This window comes from Camelus ferus, chromosome 10 (genome assembly GCF_009834535.1).
Source record: "Camelus ferus isolate YT-003-E chromosome 10, BCGSAC_Cfer_1.0, whole genome shotgun sequence".
NCBI lineage: Eukaryota > Metazoa > Chordata > Mammalia > Artiodactyla > Camelidae > Camelus > Camelus ferus.
In genome coordinates this window covers 63,408,350-63,416,063 of record NC_045705.1, presented here as the reverse complement: position 1 = coordinate 63,416,063, position 7,714 = coordinate 63,408,350, and the positions used below count along the sequence as shown (strand labels likewise).

The 7,714-nt window shown below is 46.2% G+C and overlaps 1 long non-coding RNA gene across 2 annotated transcripts; it reads left to right on the top strand.

Annotated features, from left to right (window-relative positions):
• Positions 1-560: 560 nt before the first annotated feature.
• On the top strand, positions 561-7,061 carry LOC116666499. Of its 2 annotated transcripts, XR_004323393.1 has the most exons (4): positions 561-980; positions 3,481-3,580; positions 5,883-6,084; positions 6,504-7,061. It is a non-coding gene; the product is annotated as an uncharacterized LOC116666499 (long non-coding RNA). The 2 variants fall into 2 exon arrangements; XR_004323394.1 differs by lacking the exon at positions 3,481-3,580.
• Positions 7,062-7,714: the final 653 nt, after the last annotated feature.

Below are 7,714 nucleotides of genomic sequence, written 5' to 3'. Positions count from 1 at the left end.
TTAATCTGTCTTATGTCCACTTAATTCTCAGGCCCAGCCAAAACCCCTAAGAAGCGAGAAGTGAAAATTGCTAGGAAATGGACATAATAAAAGAAAAAAAAAAACCTTACAAAATAGAAGTCTTGTTTTTATGATTAAACTCAATGGTCAGGAAATTATTCTGCCGAATGGCTATGCGACTTTCCTAAAAACTTCTCTGAAGTGCTGTACTTAGTTCTTCTTGGCGTGGCCATGCAGTTTATGGCTCAGTCCCCTTTCCTGGAACACAGTTTGTGTAGCCCTGGTCTAGCCCACCTTCAAAGCATTTGCTGCATTTTAATAAAATGGATGTTTTACTATACTGTTGTAAGTAATACTGTAATTCGTTCAGGATGAAAACCAGTATTTATTCTTTCCCAGTTCTCTCTAGCTCTCCCCCCAGATCAGCTCCACTTCTTACCTCCTCTTCTCCTCCCTCTAGTCTTTTTCTTCCTCTAGAATCCCAACAGCCAACTAACTGGATGATCTGACCTCTTTTTACAAACTTGTTTATCTCTGTGTGTTGCAACTTCTCTGGGGCAACAGGGGCAGGAAAGGAGCCAAGAACTCACACTAACTAGGAGCAGCGCTTTTGTTCGTGTCTGGGAGCAGAGGTGGCTGTAACAACCGCTAACATGACAGGAGGAGAGATAAGAGACTATTCCATTGTTCAGCAACAGTGATATATGTGCTCCTGGCTTCCATTTTAGGGAGGGCCCAGCCCTGGGCGCCGCCAGCTTTGCTCTCTATGGCACAGCGTGGGTGGTTACGGTTCCAGAAGCCACTTCCTTAATCTTTCGAGGAGTCTCCACACCCCGTGGGCTCCAGGTTCTAGCTGGATCGCTTTACCAACCTGCTGATCTCCACGGTGGTTGCCGGATGATGGATTCAGTTCCACACTCTTGGCTTCAATGCCCCCTCAATGGCAGTGGTGGCAGAACTAAAAAAGATAAGACTCGAAGGTAAGAGTCGTCTCAAGTTCAGTGAGGAAACAGATTTAGGGCACATAGCACATTTCTCATTAAATCAGATGAAGCGGAGCTACAATGGTTACAATGGTCCGCTGGGGGAGTCTGGGGAGAGGAGGTCAGCCCGGGAGGAGTCACGGTGGGCAGGATGGGTGAACTGTGCCCCCTGGGTCAGAGGAGAGAGGACCGCAGAAGTGGGGAACAGGATGAGTGAGGGGATGAGAGCAGGGTGGCTTGGAGATTCGTTCAGGTTCAGGGTGTCTGGGGCTGTGCGTGTGAAGGGGGAGGAGCAGGCGGTGATGCTGACAAGGACTCGCTTTCTGCAGCTCGGCCCTCGCCCCCTCCACTCTCGCGAGACTCTGCAATTGACATCCCTGCCTTCTGGACTCACTTCCTCCTCTCTTGTCCCCTAAAAATCCACTCTCAGCAGCCAAAGCGATTCTTTTAAAACGTAGCTCAGACTTGTCACGGCCCCACTTCACCTCCTCCGCTGGTTTTCTTTTACCAGTAGAATCAAATCCGAACTCCCCACTTAGCCTCAAAACCCAGCGACTCCCTCTTCTGACCCGTGTGGCCCCACCCCCGACCCCCACTCTGACGGGCATCACTTGACAGCAGCGCTGCTCACTACCTCTTGGAACGGAAAGGGAAGAGGTTGGCGTGGCAGAATGCTCGGGCTGCCATGGGGACCACAGGAATTTCACTTTCTTTGCGCAGCAGGTGCCCACGGGTTCATTTGCTTGAGAAAATGGGATTTCCATTTTCCATATGCTAAATTTAAGATCGGGCTTTATCTAGTGACGCTAAAGATGTGCAGACCTGGCGTCCAGCCATTACAATCCTTCAGAAGCATCTGTGCACATGTAAGGGAGCTCAGAGGGCAGAGGCAGCAAGCTACAGCCCGCAGCCAGTCTTGCCACCAGTCTGGTTTCGTACAGCTCGTGAGCTAACAATTGTTTTACATTTTTAGGATGACTTTTCCTTTTTTCCCATTATTTTAAAATTTATTTCAAAATAAAGAAGAATATACGTGGCCACAAAACCTAAAATGTTCCTTTACAGAAAAAGTTTGCTGACCCCTGATTGTAGGGCTGCTCACACAGAATTGTTGTAGTAATATAAAACCAGAAACATCGGAAATATCCATTAGCAGAACAGATCAATAAACAGTAGTTTGTTCACATAATGAATATTGCTTATCAATGAAAATGAAGCAACGATAGTATATGTGACACTTTGGATGATTCTCACAAACTATGGAGAAAAGTAAGAAATTATTTTTTAAAAAACTCAAAATTTTGGTGACCTCTAGGGCTGAGGGAGGAGGTAGTAATCAGGAAGGGCATTTATAAGTTTCCAAGGTGCTGAGCGATATTTTCTTTCTTCCCTTGGCAGTGGTGATATGGGTTTTCCCTGCATAGCTGATCTTATGTTGTGTATCTATGTTTTATACCTTCATCTCTATGTAAGATTGTAATGGTCAGCTATTGCCATACCAATGCTGTGTAACAAACTGGCCCAATATTCAGTGGCTGAAGAGCACAATCCTTTAATCTAACAGCTCTGGGGTTCAGTGGCTCTCATGCATCTGCAGTCGTGGGGCTGCTCAGCTTCTTGCTTTAAGTCTGCATCTTGACTGGGGCAGCTTTGCTCCATGTGTTCATTGCAGGCCCAGACTCAGGAGGCAGAGGAAGCAACTTTCACTCCTATGCCAGAAACTCAACTAAGGCACAATGTTACTTCCATCCTACTGGCCGAAGGAAGCCATATTGCAAGCCCAAAATCAGGGGGTTGGGGAATATATTCAGCCAACAGTGAAGCAGGAGGATAATGAATTGGAGCCAATAATGCAAGTACATTTCTCCCAATAAAAGTATTAGGAGAGAAGTGGAGGCTACTTTGGGGCATCCAGTGAGGAGTCAGAAATTCTGATCTGGAGCTCAGAAAGCTCTCAAAAGAAGAGGATCAAGACTTGGCTCTTCTGCATTTAGGTAGCAACCAGTGCCCTACAAGTGATGGAGTTGTCTGGGGACAGGGTACCAGGAGGAAGCAAGAGCATCACTGTGAATTAGGCTCAAGATGATCCAGTATAGGCAGTTTACACAGGGACCAGCAGAGGGGCAGGAGGAGGAGGCTAAGAAAGGAGAGAGCCTGAAATGGAACAAAGCAAAAGGCATTGTCAGTGTCCAGTGTAGAACGAAGTGCTGGGTTCTGCTCTTGGGGGATCACGTTAGAGAAAGGAACTTGGCAGCTCTGTAGGAGCCAAATCCCATCTGCAATGGGTTGGGGCAATTGGAGAGGAAATGGGGCTGTTCTTTCAGGCAGCATGGTTGCCGAGCAGGTTCTCAACCCCCCGCGCCCTGACCTCTGCTCTACTCTCCACCACACTGGTACTCCCCTCACTGTGGTCAGTAGCAGTGTTCACCTCCAGGTGACTTTCAACTGTCCTCACCTTCCTCCAACCCTGTTTTAAGAAATATTGTTATAAAAACAGGACACAGAGATGGTGAATAGGAAAGGATGCTGTACCCAGAGAGGATATCGTATTGCCGATAAGCAGAAGAGTTTCTGCCCTACCCAAAGGTGAATTCATGGTGAGTGCCCTTGCAGAACTGTCTATAGGGAAAGTGACCCGAGAACACCTTACAGGGATCCAAGGCATGGCAACAGGAAGGCTGAGTAGACTCACCTGCTATTGGCAGTGATGCCATTGAGGAAGGAGCAGCTAATTCTGACTGGAAGGAGCAAGGAGGGGGACGCTGACAAATGTGGAAGCATTTGGGGAGTGGGCTGAGCTGGAGAAGGGATGAGGAAAGGTGATGGAGGCAGAGCAGCATGTGGAGTGTCTAGGAGAGCGAAGCATGGAGGGAGAAGGTGTGGGTGGTGATGGAAAGGAAATTGGGGCTCCATATGGAGTACAGCCAGTGCTGGGGCCTCGGGCTTACACTCAGCAGGCAATGGGGAGCCACCGTGGGTTTTTGAGGAGGAGAGTGGCATGATCTTAGAAGATGATCTGGAAGCACTGTGAGAAAGGAATAGGCTGTCAAAAGGCAAAGGCAGGATTACCCAGGGCTGTTGCAATGGAGACAGAAACTCTGCAAACTGCGGAACAGGGTAAACTGTGAAGGCAGGAAGTGTGACTCGGGAATCCTTCCAAAGAGCATCTCCTGTCCTCTCTGCATGGAGACAGAGCTGTGCTGTCCTTCCTATGGAGGGTGGCGGATCAGGTTAACTTACTGGTTACTCCTCCCAGATCTCCTGTGTGCAAGGGTAAACTGATCCGGGCTGAGAACCTGGCAGGATGGAAGCTGCAGCCCCTGTCCCAAAGGAGTGGAAACCTGCCCGTCTTCCTGATGTGACTCATTTTCACCAGGAGGAGTCACTCTTAAGGCGCTCAGCCAAGTTTGGTACATCTCTAAATGAATGCTGACACACTCGCCAGATAGAGGGACAGGCCCCCGTTCTCCAAAACAGTGCTGATTTAGAATACCTATCTGACCCCGTTATAAACCCTCAAGATGACCCAGTATCACTATATTTGGGGGACCATTCAAATGACACCACCCAGCTTTTTTTTAATCAAGAAGTATTAACACTATCAAACGATACATCTTCACCTGAGGGTTCAGATAACACGGTCACCATAGCTATGGGACAAGTCATTTAACACCTTAAGTCCTTGGTTTCCTACCTGTAAAGAACTGGGACACATAGTAGCCGTGGTCGTCTCCTGCTCTAACGGTGCGGGCTCTGGTCCTGGGCACGAGATGCAGCAGCGGTCAGCACTCACAAGCAGGACTGGGGTCCCGAACTGCTGGCAAGTCAGCTGCTTGCCAGGCAAGCTACTCTCCCTCTCTGTGCCTCAGTTTCCAAATCGGAAAAATAAACTCACAGGTTTTTGGGAGTATAAATGAGTTAACATAAGTGAAGTGCTTATAAGAGTGTCTGGCGCACAGAGAGTACTCAGAAAGTTCTAGCTATTATAGGCACGTGGAAAGATGCTCAATAGTGCTAATTGTCAGAGAAACACAAATCAAAACTCTGGTGATGTATCATCTCACACAGGTCAGAACGGCCATCAGTAAAAAGTCCACAAACAATAAATGCTGGAGAGGGTGTGGAGAACAGGGAACCCTCCTACACTGCTGTGAGAACGTAATTTGGTGCAGCCACTATGGAAAACTGTATGGAGGTTCCTTAAAAATTTAAAAATAGACTTACCATATGGTCTAGCAATCCCACTACTGGGCATATATCCAGAGAAAATTCTAATTCAAAAAGATACATGCACCCCAATGTTCACAGCAGCACTATTCACAATAGCCAAGACATGGAAACAACCTAAATGTCTGTCAACAAATAACTGGATAAAGAAGTGATATATATATATATACATACACACACACATACACATACACACGATGGAATACTACTCAGCCACAAAAGGGATGAAATAACGCCTTTTGCAGCAACATGGATGGACCTAGAGATTATCATACTAAGTGAAGTAAGTCAGACACAGAAAGACAAGTATCATGTGATATCCCTTATATGTGGAATCTAAAAGTAAAGATACAAGTGAACTTATTTACTAAACAGAAAGAGACTCACAGACATAGAAAACAAACTTATGATTATCAAAGGGGAAAGTGGGGGGAGGGATAAATTAGGAGTTTGGGATTAGCAGATTCAAACTACTATATGTAAAATAGATAAACAACAAGGTCCTAATGTATAGCACAGGGAACTATGTTCAATATCTTGTAATAACCTATAATGAAAAAGAATGTATATATGTATAACTGAATCACTGGGCTGTACACCAGAAGATAATACAGCTTTGTGAATCAACTATACTTCAATAATAATAAAAAAAAAATATTACCTATTATACAGCTGAAAGGTGGAGACAAACCACGTGTCCACCATGGACGAATAAATAAACCAAATGTGGTCTACGTATACAACGGAATACCATTCAGCCTTAAAAAAGAGAATACTGACACATACAACAATATGAATGAACCTCAAAGACATTATGCTACGTGAAATAAGCCAGCTGCAAAAGGACAAATTCTACACGATTCACTTATATAAGGTACATAGAGACAGAAAGTAGACAAGTTGGTGGTTGTCAGGGACTGGGCAGAAGCGGGAACGGGGTCTTGTTTAACTGGTGCAAAGTTTCAGTTTGGGAAGATGGAAAAAAACTCTAAAGATGGATGGTGGTGATGGTTGCACAACAATGTGAAGGTACTTAATGCCGATGAACAGTACACTTAAAAATGGTCAAAACTATAAATGCTATGTTATGTATATTTTATCACAACTTTAAAAATATGTATTAGTGATTGTTACGTCTAGTCTCAGTATCTGGAGGAGCCCAAGTGGATGTGGCAATCCCTGTCTTCCCCGTAACTCCGGCAGATAGGGCTCACATCTTGCACCCCCCTCACACCTTCTCAGTCACAGTAAGTGATCTTTTCCCCTTTAAATCCAATCTTGTCCTTGTCATAGGCCAGGAGAACTATGGAACAAATGGCCCTGATGGTGAAGTCAAGGAAAGCTGGAGGAAAAATAAATGAGAAGTCTAAGCAGAGGGCCTCCCCGCCCAGATTCTGCTGGAACTCCGGCCTACGCTCCCAGCCCGCAGCATTCTAACCCTGTCTGCGACTGGGCTGGAAAACAAAGTTTCTCCGGAAGCCGGATGCCCACCAGGGAGCTCTGTAAGTGGGTTTTTGTGGCATCCCCTCCAATTAGCACCAGGAGAATGGCCGACTGGGAAAGAGGAAAAACTTAAAAGTTGAAGGCTTATAGTGTTGTGGAAAAATGTGTTACAGCTCGGTGATACAGCTCAGTTGTGACACCAACCGGGACCCGGACAAGACACCAAGCACCACTCTGAAAGTTGGAGAACTCAGGCTTATTACACAAGCAAGCCCAGCAAAGTTGACACTTCAAGCTCTGGACCCCGTCTGTAATTTTACACAGGCCTTTTATAGGCTGCCAGTTTTACACTTTGCAACATCATATGCAAATAAAGTACAACAGAAGTTGACCAACCAGGAACAAGTTTTGTAGAAGTAGACCAATCAGGAGTGAGCTCCATGCAGATGAAGTACTACAAATGGACCTATCAGAAGTTAGGGAAGTGGACCAATCAGAAGTGAGAGTAATAACCAATCAGGAGTGAGAGTAATAACCAATCAGGAATGAAGGAAATAACCAATCAGAAGTGAGCTCAGGGAACCAATAGAATTCTAGGTGTAAGTTAGCCGCTTTGGAGGCAAAAAGTGAGATAAGAGTCTCTGGGCCAGGGAACCGGACAGTGCTAAGAGGAGAGCAGCGGCCCTGCCTAGGGGTCCTGCTGGTCTTTTTATGGGACTTCCCGCCTCAATGGATCCCATTTGTACCCTCAGCAAAGCCGTATTCCTCTGGGACCCCAGGAGGTAAGGGCCAGCAGACCTGTACCTTGGATGATTCTTACTTATAACATGGCCCAGGACCCCAGGACAAGGACCCTGTCTCTGGTCTCCACAGAAGGAATCCTTAACTTAATAAATCTTTTCTGCATATGTCCCATAAGCAGGACTCAAAAGCAGCGGCACCCTGGGAACCACCTTGGGAAGTTTAACCAACAGTGATGCCCACGCCCCACTCCCAGAAGGTCTGGTTTAACTGGAGAGGGGCGACCCAGGCATTGGGATTTTAAAAAGCTCTCCGGATGA